This window comes from Macaca thibetana, chromosome 11, assembly GCF_024542745.1.
Source record: "Macaca thibetana thibetana isolate TM-01 chromosome 11, ASM2454274v1, whole genome shotgun sequence".
In the NCBI taxonomy this organism is placed as follows: Eukaryota; Metazoa; Chordata; class Mammalia; order Primates; family Cercopithecidae; genus Macaca; species Macaca thibetana.
Genome location: NC_065588.1, coordinates 41,064,005 through 41,085,599, shown reverse-complemented (window position 1 = coordinate 41,085,599; position 21,595 = coordinate 41,064,005). Strand labels below are relative to the sequence as shown.

General features: G+C 36.5%; 1 protein-coding gene across 1 annotated transcript in view; it reads left to right on the top strand.

Moving 5' to 3' along the window:
* The window catches only part of NELL2 (neural EGFL like 2), a 428,865-nt gene that overhangs the window by 23,301 nt on the left and 383,969 nt on the right, over window positions 1-21,595 (top strand). The gene's annotated exons all lie outside the window — the stretch shown is intronic.

The following is a 21,595-nucleotide window of genomic DNA, read 5'->3' as shown; positions in this document are numbered from 1 at the left end:
ACCTTTGGATGGGGTTTTTGCATGGGTGTTCTTTTTGTTAATGTTGATGCTATTGCTTTCTGTTTGTTAGTTTTCCTTCTAACAGTCAGGACCCTCTTCTGCAGGTCTGCTGGAATTTGCTGGATGTTCTCTCCATATCCTGTTTCCCTGGGTATCATCAGCGGAGTCTGCAGAACAGCAAAGATTGCTGCTTGCTGCTTCCTCTGGAAGCTTCATTCCAGACAGTCACCCGCCAGATGCCAGCCAGAGCTCTCCTGTATGAGGCGTCTGTCGACCCCTGCTGGGAGGTGTCTCTCCATCAGGAGGCACAAGGGTCAGGAACCCACTTGAGGAGGCCGTCTGTCCCTTCGCAGAGCTTGAGCATTGTGCTGGGAGATCTGCTGCTCTCTTCAGAGCCAGCAGGCAGGAATGTTTAAGTCTGCTGAAGCTGCACCCACAGCTACCCCTTCTCCCAGGTTCTCTGTCCCAGGGAGATGGGAGTTTTTTCTATAAGCCCCTGACTGGGGCTGCTGACTTTCAGAGATACCCTGCCCAGAATCTAAAGTGGTAGTCTGGATACAGAGACTTTGCAGCACTTTGGTAGGCTTTGCCCAGTCTGAAGTTCTCAGCAGCTTGTTTATACTGTGAGGGGAAAAGTGCCTACTGAAACCTAAGTAACGGTGGACACCCCTCCCCCCACCACACTCGAGCTTCCCAGGTTGGCTTCAGACTGCTGTGCTGGCAGCAAGACTTTCAAACCAGTGGATCTTAGCTTGTTAGGCTCTGTCGGGGCCTCTGAGCAAGACCACTTGGCTCACTGGCTTCAGCCCCTTTTCCAGGGGAGTAAACAGTTCCCTGTCACTGGCATTCCAGGCACCACTGGTGTATGAAACAAACTGCAGCTAGCTCAGTTTCTGCCCAAATGGCTGCCCAGTTTTGTGCTTGAAAGCCAGGGCCCTGGTGGTGTAGGCACCTGAGGGAATCTCCTGGTCTGCCAGTTGTGAAGACCTTGGGAAAGCATAGTATCTGGGCTGGATAGCACTGTCCCTTACAGCACAGTCCCTCACGGCTTCCCTTGACTAGGTGAGGGAGTTCCCCAACCCCTTGGGCTTCCTTGGTGAGGCGATGCCCCACTTTGCTTCTCCTTGCCCTCCGTGGGCCGCGCTGCCTGTCTCACCAGTCCCAATGAGATGAATTGGGCACCTCAGTTGGAAATGCAGATATCACCCGCCTTCTGCGTTGGTCTTGCTGGGAGCTGCAGACCAGAGCTGTTCCTATTGGGCCATCTTACTGGGGAATCCAAGATACTAAATTTTAACATTAGAACACACTCCTCTTTCCCATGTCTTATTTTTAAGTACGAACCTTCATTAGTTTTCTGTGGTTTCCAAGAATGTTATGATCAGTTTTTGCATTGTGTTCTGTTTTCTGGCAACACTGACAGGTATTCTACTAACCTCAGTAGGTGATTATGGCTGATAGTCATCTTGTTAAATTTGAGAGAATCACAGCTTCTTTTTAACATTTGCTCTTAACCAGCACTGTATAGAGGGCCTTTTAATGAAAACATGTCAATAGTACCAGCAGATTTAGTATTTATTTGCACAAAAGGCTACCACATATTTTAAAGTTCTCCTTCAATTGAGTCACTCCTGTGCTTAAAAACCTTCATTGCTTTCCTATTATCTTCAAAATAAAGTCCAGAATCACTGTAGCTTTCACAACTGAGGGCTTCTCTTACCTGTCCATCCTTATCTTCCACTTGTCCATCTCATGCATCTAAAGTAGGATTTCATTCTTTAGACAGGGAGAAAACTTTTGCTTCTGGTGTGTCATCCATTTGAAATATTCCTCATCAGCCCTTTAAAAATAAACATATTTCACAGAGGAGGGCAAACACTCCCTCCTCTGAAAATTTCTCTGGTCTTCCACTTAGTTAATCTATTGCTTTTGTGCTCATCTAGTACATTAAGTGATATTTTTCTTATAAAATCAATTACATGTTGCTTTACCCAATACTTTTCATATGTATACATATATATCTTCAAGACCAGTTTATATGTTCCTTAAGGGCATATGCCCTTAGAAATATACACCACTTTAGCTTTCAGTACTCCTGTGTATACCTTGGCCACAGATTTCCTTTAAGAAATGTTAGTTTATTTTAATTAAATCTGAAAAATTATGTTAGTAGCTTTCATTTATTAACAAAGGACACTCAACTAATAGTTGGAGATGTTAGAAATTTCCCATTAGCTATTTAAGGAAGCCTATAGAGCTTACCTCAGCTGGATATCTTGAACTAAAATATACATTTTCTTCTTTTTTTAAACTTTGCTGTGTATTTCATATTAGCTTACACCAGCATGTATATTTAGCAATCATCAAGAATTGCTTAGTTGGATGATTTTTATAAAGTGGCACAACTTTTAGACTTTAAAAAATGACATCTCCTTGCTTTCTAATTTAGCCACACTGAGACCTTCTCTGATAGCACCTCTTCCTGTCTTACTGAATGATCACTATTTTAATTACTTTGACCTACGTGGAAATCTCGGACTCTTTTGCTTTTTGTCTTCCTTCATAACACACTAAATGCTTTATTTTTCTTAGTCTAAATAATCAGAATATAGCATGTTATAAAACCAAACATAGCAAAATATGTTTTATTTACAAATGTATATAATATGGCTTACTGTTAAATTGAGTGTTTATCAGTGTAAATGTGTTAGATGATTATATAATCCAGTTATGCACTCCATCTTTATTTGTGTTGTTGATGTAATGCCACTAAAGAAAGAAATGATTTCTTTAGGCTGTGAATCTCAAGGTGGAAGGATGTGCCCCGAGGTGGTGGTAGTGGTAATATCTAATTAAAGTTAGGGGGTAATATATGATTTCATAATATAAATGCAGGAAAAAAAAACCTCAACAGAAATCTTATTCATGTGGATACAAATTAGAATCTCCTTGGGGTAATGTTTATAATGGAAACATGGGTTAGAAACTTTTGAGAACTATGACTTCAGGGCTTCTAATTCAGCTACATGAGATGGTCACAATCACTTAACCAAAGGTTCCTCCATGTGTTTGTAATGGCATTTAAACTAAATTATGATTTACATTTATCTGTGAAAATGTATTTTTTTATTTAATCATCAGTATGAATACCAATCTACTATATAAATAGAATGAGAAAATGAAAAATGAATTTAAATAAAGCTAAGATAAATATAAATCTTAGATCCAAATTGAGATTTTCTCTTTGCATTTCAACTCTTGTGTTTTGTTCCTTTTAATTAAACTAATGGCTCCTTACTAAATTGTTGTTATCTCATCATATAATCATTTGATTAGAGTTGACACTCACTCACCCTGGGAAATAGATGCTTTTCTGGCACCACAGCAAAAATCCAGCCTGCAGAGTTCTCTAAGTGTCGAAGGGAAAGGCTGAAGGAGATTTCCTTTCTCCATCGGGCTTCTCTCTAGAATCTCTACTTCCTGTCTTTTTGTCCTGGCCAACTCCAGCTAATCAAATGTGTTAAATCCTACACACTTCTCTTTTTTATGTCATAATATGAATGTTAACAAAAGCTAATCACAAGCGACTTGTCGCATACTAAGTTATGATGCATATAAAGGGAGAACATTCTATTGAGAATGTTTGAATCACCGAAGAAACCCTTGGTCTTTCTACAAGGTATCAGTTTTATCCCAACATTCTCAAGTTGTGAATTGGGCAGCATGTATATATCTTGTATCTTTGATGTTTTCTATCATCTAAATATATGGATGCAAAGAAGGAATGCAAAATATTTTTCAATAATAGGTAAAACTGAAGGGTAAAATTGAGAGTTAGAAGCAGGGAAGAATACCTTTATAAATTGTTATGACATGTTGCATAATTTAACAAAATTTATTGATGAGATAATTTATGATCTTGGCATTGCACATCTGTGAGACATATCATTGAGTTCCTTATAGCTCTGATAGAATGTTTAGAATTTTACTTTTTATCAAAACAAGATGCATGCATGAGAAAATAGTGGATTCAGCATCCTTCTCAATTTTTGAAAGATAATATACATGTAATCATGGCTTTACAGAATAAATTGTTGTAACTGGTTAATGATGCAAGATTAAAGATGGAGTTTGAAAATACAGCATCACTTACCTCGCTTTAGATAAAAATTTAAAACAAATATCCTGAGCTTGCTGTCATTTCTTTTCTTCCATTTCTGTCAATTTGCTATGTGAGACAGGTTTCTCTGTTGTTATTATTAATAGAAGAAAACATAGATGTATGTTATCCCCTGAGAGTAACACTGTCATCAAGCCAACCTAGGTAAGTTAACAAGCAGAAAAACAAACTCAACTATTGATATACATGATGCTCATTCAAAGTGTGTAAAGTAATTTAATACAGGGACTTGCTTTATAACTTTTTGTTTTTTATGATTATGGATGACAAAACTTATGAGCATAATTAGCAATTCTCCATTTTAATCTCCTAAATACAAACTTTCATTGAATAATATGTAGAATTTCTCTATTTTTTTCCTGTTATATTTGTTCTAAGTAGATGTATTGAAATGCAATTTTAGGTCTGTTGAATTTGTATGTCTTTTTCATGTATTTTTCTAGAATTTAATTTTATTATACTTTATGAACATAAATTTAAAAATCCTTAATCTGTTGATTCACAATGGATTAGGGATTTTAAAAGAATTAGTCTGTTGCCACAGATGGTTTGGGAAAGCACTTCTGTAGGCCAAGTTTAGGGTTTTGGATACTGTCCTAGGGACAGGAAGAAAACTCTTCAGTGATAGCTCTTATTTTCATTATTTAGGATGCTACATGGACATTCAAAATTAGAAGGCTTGGGGCACCCCATCTGTCATGCTTTCTTAGGTACTGGGCACAGGAACACAGCTAACATCAAATCCTGTAGTCAGTCTGGTTTAAGACAGAACAGGTGCCTGCTCTGCAGTTACTCCTGATATGCAATGTGGAAGCCACAAACTCTCCCTCTACCCTCTCTAGGTGGTAGAGAGATACCAAGTAGATCCCAGAAATACTTAATTTAGCTGTGTTTAAAATAATGTTAACACTTGTTAGTTAAGTGAGGGCTGATCCTATATGTGAAATTATTATTGGCAAAATCATGATTATGTGATTATATATATTTCTAAATATGTTAAGGGTTAATTTGGCTATGTTTTATTTAGAATAATGACATTTCAGAATTGAAAAGGACTTGATGTATTTAACTTAATACCTGATAGAGAAAATTGGAGAGAAAACTGAGGCTCAAAGTGTTCTATAGAAAGAACTGATTAAGAATTTGGGTCATGGAGTCAGAGATTGGAATTCTGCTGCCATAAACCAGGAAATTCCTGGATCTGCCAGAGACAGGAAGAGGCAAGTAAGGATCCTTCTCTAGGGGCTTCACAGAGAGCATAACTCTACCATTACCTGATTTCAGGCTTCTAACCTCCAGAATTGTAAGAGAATACATTTCTGTTGTGTTAAGCCACCTAGTTTGTGGAAATTTGTTATGGCAGCCCTAGGAAACAACTATGTGGACTGATAGAGTATTATGAATCACAGTTTCTTTGATATGTGAATTTCTAAATGAGTTTAAATAACATCCTCTGTAGGATTATGATTTTTTTTTTAATAGTTTGGGTCTTGGAATCAGATTGTTAAAATAAATGCTAAGCTCAATTGTGCTCCTTACTAATGTTGAATTTGATTTCTTCATTGGTAATAGTTTGATAAGAAAAAGAAGATTTACCTTATAGGGCTATTTTTGATTACTGTTTAAAGGAAATGATCCATGAAAACATTTAAGCACAGGGCTTGAAATCTGGTAGGCACTTTGTATAGGTTAGATGTTATTATGATAATCATGATGCTAGTAGCACGGTGGTGTTGATGGAGAAGATTCTTTGACCTGTTCAGTTGGACAGTGGCATAGTTGGAAGTAGAAGCCTGGGATGCTCTCTGTCATTCTGATGACATTTCTACATCTACTCAAGTCATCCCAGTAAACTGTTCACTCATGCACCTTCATTGATTGATCCTCACATAATGATTTCATTTTCAAATGCTGATATCTTTAAAAAGATGTAAGGAAATTCTACTTCCAACCATACACATATTCTCTCAGCTGGGTGACAGCCTCTCAACTTCACCAGATGTCTTGCCTGGTGTGAAACAATCACCAGGCTTAGAAAGGAAACCATAGCACCATGAATATACTGTTGGAATAGGCTCATTTCATTACTGTGATGTGTTTGAAAACAAGTCCTCAGTCTTTAAATTATAGGCTACTTTACCCATATATTTGATAAATATATTTGCATAATTAGCAAAACATATTGTTCTGAGATCTTCTCAAGGCAGGGGATGGAATCATATTCTACACAATTAAATAAGAGGAGAGAGAGAGGAGATTCCATTTCAACTTGATTAAACAAATATGCATGCATTGAGCTCCAATTTTCTGCCTGGTGTTGTGCTTGGCTCTTAATCATATGACAAACTCTGTTCTTACAGTGGAGCTTTCAGTCTGGGGGAAAGGTAGAAAAATCCCTTTTCTATACAGAATCATGACCCACAAGAGGAAAAAAAATCAGTGTTAGAAATAAAGAGAAAAAATTTAAAGAGAATAACATCTAACCACTTTAAAAATTAAGAATGAATAAAAATTCAATAATACAACAACAACAATAATATGAAAGATCTTAACTTTTAAGGGACGTGGCCCCATTGGGCCTGAGCTCCAGCAGTGGTAGTGTCTGAGCTGAGAGCAGAGGACCCTTTATGGAGACATCCTGCAGGAGAACTACAAGAACATTATTAGAAGGTACATATTGCATATGAATCTCCTAGGGATTGTGGTGTGGAGAGTTTTAGCAGGATCTGCTCCCATGGCCTTAGTTATCATCTCTGGGATAATCCAGACCTCTCTTCTGGGTGCCAGTCTATTTGAAATTATTTGGATAGCTGGCAGGCCTAGTAAACTCAAAAAGTTGTAGCCATAATGGCAGGGCATGGAGAACAAGTATGGTGTCCTCTGAGTGAGGGACACTTCAGAAGGGGGCAGATGACCAAATAGTAGGGGGTAATTTGGACACCAGTAGCATATCTTAACCCGGAGGGGCGGCAACAGAGAAAGTGCCTTTTCCACTACTCTCAAAATGAAATGTATGAACCCTGCTGGGTGCAGTGGCTTATGCCTGTAGTCCTAGTACTTGGGGATGCCGAGGCGGGTGGATAAACTGAGGTCAGGAGTTCAAGACCAGCCTTGCTAACATGATGAAACCCCATCTCTACAGAAATGCAAAAATTAGTCTGGCACGATGGCAGATGCCTGTAATCCCAGCTACTCAGGAGGCTGAGGTGGGAGAATCGCTTGAATCTGGGAAGTGGAGATTGCAGTGAGCCAAGATGGTACCATTGCACTCCAGCCTGGGTGACAGAGTGAGACTCTATCGAAAGAAAGAAAGAAAGAAAGAAAGAAAGAAAGAAAGAAAGAAAGAAAGAAAGAAAGAAAGAAAGAAAGAAAGAAAGAAAGAAAGAAAGAAAGAAAGAAAGAAAGAAAGAAAGGAAGGAAGGAAGGAAGGAAGGAAGGAAGGAAGGAAGGAAGGAAGGAAGGAAGGAAGGAAGGAAGGAAGGAAGGGAAGGAGGGAGGGGAAAATAAAGGAAAATAAATGTAAGAACCCTTGGGGGCAATGATATGGAGGGAGAAAATTTTGAACTGATTTTAAACTGGAGGTGACCTGAAAAAAACAGAAGCAATTGACTAAGACTGGAATTCACTAGATTAAGTTTTCTAACAACTTTTAAAGGAGACAGCTATAGAGAAGGGGTTTAGAGAATCAACTCTGGAGTCACCTCCACAAATACCTCTTGAATAAATGAATAAAGCTGGAAAACAAAGCTTAAGAGCTACTCTGAAATTAATTAGTTGCATGATTTTGAACAAATTACTTGACTTGTCTGTGTCATGGTTTGCAAAATGAGAACTTTGCATGCTTTTCTATTACATGATCCTAAATGATGGCCAGTCTTCCTGGCAAGTTCTGTACTTAGCGCTGTGAATACTAATACTAAGCCTGTATAGGGAAAGGATGAGGAAGACCTGAACAGCACCTGTGCCACTCCCACATTTATTTACCTGCTCACTCAGCAGCTCTTTCTTTATGTTTGCATTCTCAGCTCCAGCCTTTGGCCAAGACTGTAAAGCTGGAGATAGAGGGAGGCTCTGGCAGAGTGACAGAACTCTAGGGCCGTTTATTTCTGTCAGGACTGAATGATACATGTGAACAGACACTTTGGCTAAACTAATGCTGAATCTGGATCCCCGCCAGCCTTTTTAGATACTAACATAAACTTATCCCTGTTCTCAAGACGTGCATTTGGGAAACCTGGCCTAAGCTTTCCATCTAGCAACTACATGTTCATCAAAAACAAGATTCTAATGGCAGTAGCTGAGCACTAGCAATAATTATGTGATGAGTCAGGAAGGATTTTGAATTATTGTATCCTGAGGACTGAACTTAATAAATTTTCTTTAAGGTGTGGACTACATATAGCCTTAGAAAAAGAGAATTAGTTTTGGTGGTAGCGGAGGCAGAATAAAATAAAAATCTCCCTTTGAAAATGGAATTGTTATTTTTATTTTTATTTTATTTTATTTTTTTTTGAGACGGAGTCGCGCTCTGTCGCCCAGGCTGGAGTGCAGTGGCCGGATCTCAGCTCACTGCAAGCTCCGCCTCCCGGGTTTACGCCATTCTCCTGCCTCAGCCTCCCGAGTAGCTGGGACTACAGGCGCCAGTCACCTCGCCCGGCTAGTCTTTTGTATTTTTTAGTAGAGACGGGGTTTCACCGGGTTAGCCAGGATGGTCTCGATCTCCTGACCTCGTGATCCACCCGCCTCGGCCTCCCAAAGTGCTGGGATTACAGGCTTGAGCCACCGCGCCCGGCCGAAAGTGGAATTTTTAATGACTTCTAAATTTATTGTTTCTGGATTTAAGTTTACAGGATGAAGAGAAAAAAATCTGATATAAGTAAAGCTGATTTCTGGATATCACTAAGACTATTCTGGTGTTTAGCCTTTCACGTAAGGGTCACTTGTCCCCTAATGACAGGCAAAGCCCTATCCTTTAATAGAAAACCTTAAACAGAGCCAGAAGCCAGCTCACCAGCTGGGTCCATGTGGATGCTTCATTCTATTCAGATGAACGTTCAGTACCTTAGTGTATTGAAAAAGCAGCCAATGCTCACTCTGCTTGTCTATTGGCAGTTAAAAATAAGGGTTGCATGGTGGGATAAGCTTTTGAACTGATGACTCATGGCGCTTGGAGATTAACGCATATGATAAACCAACAAGTCAGTCCTGCGCCCGGAATGCTATATATATTTTTCTAACCAGTAAAGGTCAATAGTGCTATTTGGTAAAGCTTATTCACATTTTTGTTTCTCTTACAGTGCTGTTTGTTAAACCTTAATTACATTTCCAGTTCTCTTTTCCTTGCCTATTCATATGGACTGATTTAAATTACCATTATTTTGCATGTTGATAATGGCCTCACAAAGAGGGAGTGATAAAAATAGGCCAGTCCTGATGTGTCATAGTTTAAGGTCACAGCAACAGGAAGAACTAGCATTCATGTCATACAGCATGGCAATGTAGACTTGACCCCCAGCAGTCCTTGGATAGATAGCATTAGTTATTATGCAACTCTGATAACAGGTGCAGGAAATTTGTGTCTAGCTTAGGAAAGCAGGGACAGGGACTCGACCCCAGAGCTCCTAAGTTCCAAGCTCATTTCTTTTTGCTATGTTGATTTTAGAACTGTGTTTGAAGCAATACTTCTCTTATTTTACTTATTTATTTATTTTAGCATAGTTTTAAAAATGATTCCACATTCATACAACATTCTTTGGTGAATACAAAGAAAGTTGACTAAAACCTAATCCCCTCCCATATTCCAAATAGGGCATCTCTTATACTTCCTATTGTGAATAAGAATATTATTTGTATGGAAAGGCACTTTTGCTATAAAATTATTTTATCCTGCTTACTATTCCTTTTTATATCATACTTAATCATTCCCAGTTTGATATATTGCTTCTTAATTTTAATATTTTTTCTTTATTTTTAGGTTTTCCAGTTTGTTGATGTACAGTTTTTCGTGATAGTCTCTAATCATTCTTTGCATTTCTGTTGTCTAATTTGTTATGTCCCTCTTTTCATTTCTGATTTTATTTATTTGGGCCTTCTCTTTTTTTTTCTTAGTCCAGGTAAAGGTTTGTCAAGTAGTTTATCTTCCAAAAAAAAAACCAAAAACCAAAATACAAAAAACAAAAACAGTTCATTTGTCACAAAATTAGAAATAAAATCCTAAAATTTATTTAGAACCATGAAAGACCTCAAATAGCTAAAGTAATCCTTAGCCAAAAGAACAAAACCAAAGGCATCACAATACCTGACTTCAAAATTTGCTACAAAGCTGTAGTAACCAAATCAGCATGATACTGGCATAGAAACAGATACATAGACCAATGGAACAAAGTAGAGTACCCAGATATAGATTCACACATTTTGAGCCAATTCATCTTCAACAAAGGTGCCAAGAACATACAACGGGGAAAAGACAGTCTTCAATGAGTGGTTCTGGGAAAACTGGGTAACTATATGCAGAAGAATGAAACTAGACTGCTATCTCTCACCATACACAAAAATCAAATCATATCAAAATGGATTAAAGGCTTAACTCTAAGACTGAAACCATGAAACTACCAGAAGAAAATATTAGGCCAATGCTCCAGGATATTGGTCTCAGCAAAGAGTTTTTGTGTAAGACCTCAAAAGCACAGGCAACCAAAGCAAAATTAGACAAATGGGATTGCATCAAGCTAAAAATCTTCTGCACAGCAAAGGAAACAATCAACAAAAGGAAAGAAACAACCCACAAAATGGGAGAAAATATTTGCAAAGTACCCATCTGACAAGGGATTAATAACCAGAATATAAGGGGCTCAAACAACTCAATAGGAAAACAACAACAACAAAAACAACAATAATCTCCCAACCACACACACACACACACAATAATCCCCCCAAAACCCAAATAATTTGATTAAAAAATGGGCAAAAGTCTGAACAGACATTTCTCAAAAGAAGACACAAATGACCAATAGGTATATGAAAAAAAATGCTCAACATCACTAATCACCAGATAAATGCAAAATTCTGATGAGATTGGTATCTTCCCCCAGTTAAAATGGCTTTTATAAAAAAGACAGGCAATAATGGATGCTGGTGAGGATGTGGAGAAAGGGGAACCCTTGTATACTCTTGGTGGAAATGTAAATTACTACAGCCACTTTCGAGAAAAGTATGGAGGTTTCTCAAAAAACCAAAAATAAGGGCCAGATGCGGTAGCTGACGCCTGTAATCCCAGCACTTTGGGAGGCCAAGGCAGGAAGTTCGCTTAAGCCCAGGAGTTCGAGATCAGCTTGGGGAATATAGTGAAACCTCATTGCTAAAACAAACAAGCAAGCAAACAAACAAAAACTAAAAAAGAACTGCCATATGATACAGCAATTCCACTACTGTTTATTTATCCAAGAGAAAGGAAATCAATACATCAAAAAGGCATATGCACTCCCATGCTCATTCAGCACTATTCACAGTAGCGAAACTACGAATCGAACTAAGTGTCTATCACTGGATGAATGGATAAAGAAAAGGTAGTATATGTAGGTATGTAATAATATTCAGTAAATAGGAGGTAATTATGTGAAGTAGAATCAGCCAAGCACAAAAAGATGAATATCGCATGTTGTCACTCATATATGGGAGCTAAAAAAAATGGATCTCATAAAGACAGAGATTATATTGGTTCTTATCAGAGGCTGGGAAGTTTAGCAGGAAGGGGAGGATGAAGAGAAGTTGATTAATGGTACAAATATATGATTGGACACAAGAAATAAGACTTAGTGTTAACATAGATCAGTAGGGTGACTGTAGTTTACAATAATCTATTGCACATTTCAAAATAGCTAGAAGAGAATAATTTGGATGGTTCTAATATAAAGAAAATGCAAATATTTAAGATGATGGATATCCCAATACACTTATTTGATCTTTACAAATTCTATGAGTGTATTAAATTATCTCATGTACTTCAAAACTATGTACATCTATTATGCATTAATACAAAAAGTACAAAAAATAAATATTTTGCCTATTTTTTTAATTGAATTTTTTGGTCCTACTGAGTTATAAGAGTTATTTATATAATCTGAATACAAGTCCTTTAATATTTTCTCCTATTTTATAGCTTGACTTTTCATTTTCTTGATGGTATCTTTCAAAAAGCTAGAAGTTTTTAATTTTGATGAAGTATAATTTCTCAATTTTTTCTTTTAATATATGTGCGTTTTGTGTTTTGCTTAAGAAATCTGCCTAACCCAAGTCACAGAACTTTTATTCTAAAAGTTTTATAGTTTTAGCTTTTACATGTAAACTTATAATCCACTTTAGGTTGATTATTGTATATGATGCAAGACAAGATGAGGATTCTCTCCCTTTCTTCTTTAATTCCTTCCTTCCTTCCTTCCTTCCTTCCTTCCTTCCTTCCTTCCTTCCTTCCTTCCTTCCTTCCTTCCTTCCTTTTGTCCTTCCCCTCTTCCCCTCCCTCCCTCCCTCCCTCCCTCCCTCCTTCCCTCCCCTCCCCTCCCATCCCCTTCCTTTCCCTTCTTTTCCCTTCCCTTTCTCCCTTCCCTTCCCTTCCTTCCTTTCCCTTCCTTTCCCTTTCCCTCTCCCCTCCCCTCCCCTCCCCTCCCCTCCCCTCCCCTCCCCTCCCCTCCCCTCCCCTTCCCTTCCCTTCCCTTCCTTCTTTCCTTCCTATATGGATGTTCCATTGTTCAGGCATCATTGTTCAAAAGATTACCTTTTATCCATTGAAAAATCTTGATATCTTTGTAAAAAATCAATTAAGCATCATATATATGTCTATTCCTATGCTGTTTATTCCATTAATTTCTATGCCTACCCTTATGCTAAAACTATACTGTCTTGATTCCTATAGCTTTATAGTGTAGTATTGACGTCACACACTGTGAATCCTCTGATTTTGCTCTTTTTCAAAAAAATTTTTGGCTTTTCTGTTTTCTTTGATTTTTCCATATAAATTTAAAAATCAGCTTATTAATTGTTACAAAATAGCCTACTGGAATTTATTTTTTATTTATTTATTTATTTTGAGATGGCGTCTCACTCTGTCACCCAGACTGGAGTGCAGTGGTAGGATCTCAGCTCATTGCAAGCTCCGCCTCCTGGATTCACGCCATTCTTCTGCTTCAGCCTCCCGAGTAGCTGGGACTACAGGCGCCCACCACCATGCTCGGCTAATTTTTTGTATTTTTAGTAGAGATGGGGTTTCACCGTGTTAGCTAGGATGTTAGCCAGGATGGTCTCCATCTCCTGACCTCGTGATCCACCTGTCTCGGCCTCCCAAAGTGCTGGGATTACAGGCATGAGCCACTGCACCCAACCGCCTACTGGCATTTTTATTGAGATTTTCTTGAATCTTTATATCAATATGAAGATAATTGATATCTTAACAATGTGAAACATTTGTATCTGTGAGCATGGTAGATCTTTTTATCCTTTTAGATATTTTTTAATTTCACTCAGCAAAGCTGTATAGTTTTTTGTGTAAAATCTTACCTATATTTTATTTCTCTCCGTAAGTATTTTGTGTTTTTTAATGCTGTTATAAATAATATTTTTTAAAAACTGTATTTTTAATTCCTTGCTAGGAATAATATACAAATAGAATTGATTTCGGCATATTGATGTTGTATTCTGCAACCTTGCCAACGCACTTACTAGTTGTAGTAGCTTTCTCACAGATGCTTTCGGATTTTTTAAAGGTGGATGACCATATCTTTTAGGGAAAACATTTATTTCTTCCTTCTCAGCGTGAATAACTTTTATTTCTTTTTCTGTTTAATTTTTAATTTTTTTCTGAGACAGAATCTTGCTTTATCTCCCAGGCTAGAGTGCAGTGGCATGATCTTGGCTTATTTCAACCTCTGTCTCTTGGGTTCAAGCAAATCTCCTGCCTCAACCTCCCAAGTAGCTGGGACTACAGGTGCTCACCACCATGCCCAGCAAATTTGTGTACTTTTGGTAGAAAGGGAGTTTCACCATGTTGGCCAGACTGGTCTCAAACTCCTGACCTCAGGAGATTCACCCACTTCAGCCTCCCAAAGTGCTGGGATTACAGGTGTGAACCACCACACCCAGCCGTTTTATTTCTTTTTATTGCCTCATTGGATGGATTGAATATAATCTCCAATATAATGTTGCCTCATTAGATGTATATTTTAAATGCTCTTTGTTAGATTGAAGAAGTTCCCTTTTATTTTACTTTGCAGTGAATTATTTATTTTAATGTGACTAGGTGTTGAATTTTGTCAAATCATTTTTTTCCATCAGTTGATATAATCACATGTTTTCCTTCTTTAGATTGTAAATGTGCTGAATTATCTTGATTGATTTTAAAATATTTAATCAACCTTGCATTTCTGGAATCAACTCCACCTTGTTGTAGTTTATTATCCTTTCTATATATTGCCAGATATAACTTAATAATATTTTGTTTAGGATTTTGTATGTTCAAAAGGTAAATTTAGTGTCTATGTTCTAGTTTTATTTTCTGTTTTGTAACTGTCCATCTGGTTTTGGCTAATGTCATAAGAAGAGTTGGGAAGTGTTTCCTCTTTATTTTCTGGAATATTTGTGTAAAATTGCTGTTAATTATCCTTTAAATGTGGTGGAATTTAGTGTTGAAACTATGTAAGACTAGAGATTTTATTGATTATAAAAGAGGAATGTAGACTTTTCCAAATAGAATTGTGGATTTGTCTACTTCTTCTTTCAGTCCTATTACTCTTTCTCTAGGTAAATGTTTCATACATTTTGATGCTTTGCTGTTAGGTGCATATATACTTAGGATTGTTATATCTTAATTGTGAACCATTTTATTATTCTGTAATAAAGTTTGCTTTTTCTGACATTCACATATGACATTCAACTTTTTTTTGATTCATGTTTACGTAGTATATATATATTTTTATATATTTTTAATCCTTTAACTTACCTCATTATATTTGAAGTAAATTTCTTTTTAACAACATATAGTGGGACTATATTTTTCAAATTCCTTCTTATGAGTTTTTTAATTGTTATGATTAGACCACTTGCATTTAAGGCAATTATTGACTTGTTTGGATTTTGGTCTACCATTTTATTGTTTCTCTTTGTTCTTTCTATTTTCTGTTCCTATCTAAACTCTTTCCTGCTTTCTTTCAAGTTATTTAAATAATCTTTAGAATTCCATTTTACCTATTATATCTCTTAACTATACCTTTATTGAATTGTAGCATTTTAAGTTGGTGCTGTAGAGAATTATAAGATACATACTTCGCTTTTTATCATCTACTTAGAGTTCATATGTTATTACTTCAATTGGAATGTGGAAACCTTACCATTGTATCAGTCCCTTTATTTCCATATCTTTACATTGTATTTGTCTCATGTGTTAAATCTACATGTATTAAAACTCCATTAGATAATTTTAAAACATTTTCTTTCAATCATTGTGGTAGCCAGGAGAATGGAGTCCCAAAGATGTCTACACCCTAATCCCTAGAACCTGTGAATATGTTACTTTACATAGCAAAGAGACTTGAACATGTGCTTAAGGCAAAGGGTCTTCAGATAGGGAGACTATATTGGATTGTCCAGGGGGTCCTAATCTAAAAATATAAATCCTTAAAAGCAGAGGCCCTTTCTAAACTGTAGTCAGAGAACCAGAGAGAGTGTAGTGTGAGAAAGACTTAGCCTGCTGTTGCTAGATTGAAGATTGAAGGAGGGGACAAGGAGCCAAGGAATGCAGGCACCCTGTAGAAGTTAAAAAATGTATAGAAATAGATTCTTCCCTAGAGTTTTCAGAGTGAAGCTTAGTCATGTCAATTATTTGATTTTAGCTTGGTAAGTCTGGTGTCAGACTTATGACCTTTGGGTTTATAAAATCATACATTTGTGGGCCAGGTTCAGTGGCTCACACCCATAATCCTAGCACTTTGGGAGGACAAGGCAGGTTGATCATTTGAGATGAGGAGTTCAAGACCAGCCTGGCCAACATTATAAAACCCTGACTCTACTAAAAATACAAAAAAATTTTTTTTCTGGGCATGTTGTTACATGTCTGTAGTCTCTGGTACTTGGGAGGCCGAGGCAGGAGAATTGCTTGAGCCCAGGAGGCAGAGATTGCAGTGAGTTGAGATTGCATCACTACACTACAGTCTGGGTGACAGAAGGAGACTCTGTCTCAAAATAAAAGGAAAAAAAAGTATATAGCTAGGCACGGTGGCTCACGACTGTAATCCCAGCACTTTGGGAGGCTGAGTAGGGTGGATCACCTGAGGTCAGGAGTTTGAGACCAGCCTGGCCAACATGGTGAAACCCTGTCTCTACTAAAAATACAAAATTTAGCCAGGCCTGTTGGTGCCTGCCTGTAATCCCAGCTACCTGGGAGGCTGAGGCAGGAGAATTACTTGAACCCAGGAGGCGGAGGTTGCAGTGAGCCGAGACGATGCCACTGCACTCCAGCCATCTCAAAAATAATAATAAATAAAAGATGTATATGTGTGTGTGTGTATGTGTATATATATGTATATGAATTTGTATTGTTTTAATCCACCAAAGTTGTGATAATTTGTTATAGCAGCAATGGAAAAATAATATAACCATCAAACATATTTTACAGTACTCAAGAATAGTATATATTTTTAACCCAAATATTTGCCATTTCTACTGTTCATTCCTGATATGCTGTTGTCTTTCTGGTATTATTTCCCTTCTGTCTGAAGAACTTTCTCTAGCAATAATTTTAGAGTAGGTCTATTGGCAATCAGTTTTTAAAGATTTTCTTTATTAGAGAATGTTTTTCTTTCTTATTTATTCCTGAAGGATATTTTAACAGACACAGAATTCTGGGATGACAAAATTCTTTGGACACTTAGAAAAAAAATTCCACTTTTTTGTGGCCTCCATGGTTTCCATTCATTCAAACTGTTGTTTCCCTATATGTAATGCCATTTTTTCTTGTTGCTTTTAGGATTTTTTTCCTCTATTGATAGTTTCCTTTTTCTATTGTTTTCAGCACTCTAGTTATGGATCCCTTTAAGTGTGTCCTGTTGAAGTTTGCTGAGCTCCTTGAATCTGTAAGTTTGTCTTTTGCCAAATTTGAGACATCTTAGGCCATTCTTTTTGAATGACAACGACAAAATGTCTGCACTCTTTCTTCTCCCCTTCTGGAATTCCGATGACATTTTCTTTTCGTTTTATCACACAGGTTCCTGTGGCTATATTCATTTAAAAAATAAAGTCTTCTCCCTTTTGTTCAGATTGGGTAATTTTAATTGATCTGTCTTCAAGCTCACTAATTCTTTCCTTTATCATTTTCGTTCTGCTACTGGACCCATTCTAATGAGTCTTTTTAAAAAAATTTCAGTTATTCGGTTTTCCAGCTCTAAAATTTCCACTTGGTTCTTCTCTATATCTTCTATGTATTTGCTGCCATTTTCTGTCTTTCATTTGTTTCTAGAGTATTTGTGTTTATTTGTTAGAGCATTTTTGTAATGGTTTCTTTAATCTTTTCTAGATAATTCCAACATCTGTGTCATCTTGGCATTAGTATCTGTTGATTGTATTTTTCTCATTTAAGTTGAAGTTTTCCTAGTTCTCCATACGCCAAATAATTTTTATTATAATCTCCATATTTTAATATTATGTTATAAAACTCTGAATTTTGTTAAGTACTGTGGTGAATGTTGGATTTTTAAAAATTTAAGCAGGCAATTGACCCATTTGAATTTAGACAAAAGATTTTGACTAGTCTTCCTTTTGTGTGGTTTTAAGACTTTGTAGAGGCCAGCCTGTGACCTGGCTGGTAATCACTGCCTGGTTGGTCTGAGTGCAGTGGTGCTTACAACTAATTGGTCACAACCAATTACAGATTTATTTGTTCATTTTCCACTCCTACTGCTTCAGTTGACTGGCCAAAAAAAACAAAAAACGAAAAACAAAAATCAAGAACAAAAAACAAAGTACTCACTGCCAGTATGGTAGTACTTCAAATTCTGGTTTTCTTTCCCAGTTTGCTTGATACCATGTAATATTCAGAGTCCTCAAATACTTTATACATTCTGTTGAAGTTTGATGGCATTCAGTGGGAGAAATGGTAAAGAGTACTTAATCCGTTTTACCCAGAGTTGGAGCCCCATGATATTCTTTAATTCTTGAAAACTTTTAAATTTTATTTGTTTAAATGTTATCTATAATACTGTATATCTCTATTCTTTCTAGTCTGTTATTCCACATCTCTAAGTAGCTGTGTGTTGGTTACTTTAACTGTAACATTCATGTTTTGTTTATGTTTTCCATTCTTTTTATCAGTCTTGGCACATTCTCAGTAATATTCTCACATCTGACTTTTTGTTTTCAATTTTTTGTCACTAATTTTTAGCACTGTTTTATTGCTACTTATTAGAGCTAATTGTGTTTAATATTGTTTTTAAATATACTTTTATTTCTAGAAGTTCTATTTGGTTTCTTTTGAGATATGCCTACTCTTTTCTCATACAATTCTGTCATTTCATTATTTTTTATGTACCTTTAAAAATATCTCCAATCACTTTAACATTCTTTTTTTATGCTTTCTGTCACTTATTTTTTGATATCCTGAGTTCATGAGATACTTATTCTCTGTTTCTCTCTCTCTCTCTCTGTGTATGTTTCTTGACTATTTTTCATGGTCTTTTATTTCAGTGTAATAACAATAACAATGGCAATTATTATTATTGTTAGTATGATTGCACAGCAGGAATTTTTCTCTTGTGTACCAGAAGTCATAGAAAGCCACTTAAAATAAGTTTTACATTTGCTTCTTCAGAAGACCCTGAGAGTTTAATGCTACTTTTTGATTTTAGAATTTCCATACCAGTGAGGAGTGTGATTTTGCACCTTGTACCTGCAAGTGGCAAAGCTTAAGATTTGACATCTAGTATAGGTGTGTTGGTTTTCCACAAGGGCACGTGCAGCTGGAAGCATTTTGCCACTTCTTGGGCCAACATGCAGAGTTTTAAAGTTTCAAAAGTTTCTTTTTGTAGGAGACATAATTCTTCAAAGCCTACTACTCTTATCAGAAGAATCAGTAATATCATCACCTTTCCTGGCTTCCAAAATTTTTTGTTTTCAGTTCTGGTGTGGATATTAAAATCCCACTCTATTTTCTTAGGGTCCCGATAGAGTCTGAATCCCTGTGTCCCACCCTCTCCCAATTCTTGCACCAGCTATCACTTTCTCTTTCCATCTTCTGCTATATCTTTTTTTCCTCGCACCTGGGGATTTTCTTTTCTTAATTTAAAGCTCATCTGTAAGTTTAAAAATTGGACGTTTTACTTAGCTTTGAAATGTGTGTATGTAGGAAGGGATCTAAGGGTGGTTAGAGTCAACCATGTTTACTGAACTTTACCTCATGTAGTCGGTACTTACATTAGTTTTCCATGGATGCTGTAACAAATTACCACAAATTTAGTGGATTAAAACAATACAAATTTATTATCTTACAGTTTGGTTGTTGAGAAGTCTAAAATAGTCTTGACTTTTTTGGGTAAAAGTCAAGGTATCAGCAGGGTTGTAATCCTTTCCGGAGGCTCTAAGGAATAATCCTTTTTCTTGCCCTTTCCAGTTTCTAGATGCCTCCCATATTCCTTGTCTGATAGCCCTTCTATATTTTCCCATCTTCATAGGCAGCAACAGGAAGTCGAGTTCTTCTCATATTGCATTAATCTGACCTCTGCTTCTGCCTCCTTCTTCCTCATTTAAAGGCCCTTGTGATTATATTGGGCATACCCAGATAATCTGAAATAATCTTCCTATTTTAAGGTTACCTGATTAACAATCTTAATTCTATCTGCAACCTTAAATCCCCTTTGCCATGTGAGGTGACATTCACAGGTTCCAGGAATTAGTACCTGGAAAAGATTGTTTCTTAAGGGGGAGGGCATTGGAGTATTATTATACCTACAACAATGATTGCAAGCAAAATTTTAACATTGTCTAAAAGGAGTTTGGGTGGATGTGCATATAATACATAAGACAACTACAACCTAAAGAGTTGAGGATAAAGGGATTGATGTGGTAGTTAAGCTTCTATATTCCAACTGAAGTGGTAACATATGGACTCTAGGTAGAAGGCGAAAAGTTAAGTATGTGTATTGTATTCCCTAGATTACCAATTTTAAATGCTTCACAAAGAGATATAGTCAAAAAACACATAGATAAAATGGAAGACTGAAAATACTGGCATTCCATAGATAGAGACCAAGAATTCGACTAACAGGACAGCCCCAACAAAGAATTATCCAGCCCCAAAATGTTAGTAGTTATAATGTTGAAAACTCCTGCCCAGGTTGAGAAACTCTGCCCTAGCTAATACAATGATTCACCTTTACTATGGGTTTCTAAGACTTACACCTTATTTTTAGAGAAACGACCCTTCACCCCTCCCCATACTCATATTTTAATGATTTCCACAGTATTTAATTAGGTCAAATAATTACAGAAGCAGGTTCAACTAGAATTATTTTGGGCACTAAATACCACTGTTCTGGAGGGAGCCTCAGTGTGCATTGTACAGGAGATAAGCCCATTAACCACCAGCTTTCAGCCTATCATGGATGAGAGTCAGAGAAACTGGAGAGTATCCCTACTTTCATGAGTTGGTTGAATACAGATTGGTTAGGAGGACTTTTACATGAAAATACATGTGCATATGTATATATATGTTTTATTATTTTCTCTAAAAATGATATGTAAATGATACATTATTTAAAATTTATTTTGTGTAACTTTTGTAGATACTTATTACAATTTAATATTTTAGATGCACTGCTGTAGAAAAGTCTTTAATTCTCTGATGATTAATTTCTTTTCATTGATTAATTAAATTGTATTATTTATTTGGCATAGTTTTTCAAATTTGGGATGTTGCATATGACAATAGGTTATCACTTGTAAGTACTGAAATATTTCTCAAACTTTACAAAGTTACAAATAGAATTAAATGGGAAATTCGATGAGAGAATTAAAAATTAATTTAAAAGAGCTCCCAAATTCTGAATCTTTTCTCTTAAAAATTCTAAGGGCAGAACTAAAAATACCCCTTTCCCTATAGTATAACATAGTATATGTATTCCACTATGTGATAATATCTGTATCTATATATCTATAGATAAAACGTATATTATACTGCTGCCTTGCAGGGGGCTCAGACTACCCAGTAGGTATTTTGGTAACTGTAGCTGTATAGTGTTCAGTTGGAGAATTCAGTACCCACATATTTGCATGGAAGTTTAAGAAACTCAATTGATCATTGTACAGATTAATACTATAATGGGTTTTGAAACTCTTAACTTTTCCAAAATGAAAGTGGAATGTCATTCCTCAAAATTTACCTAA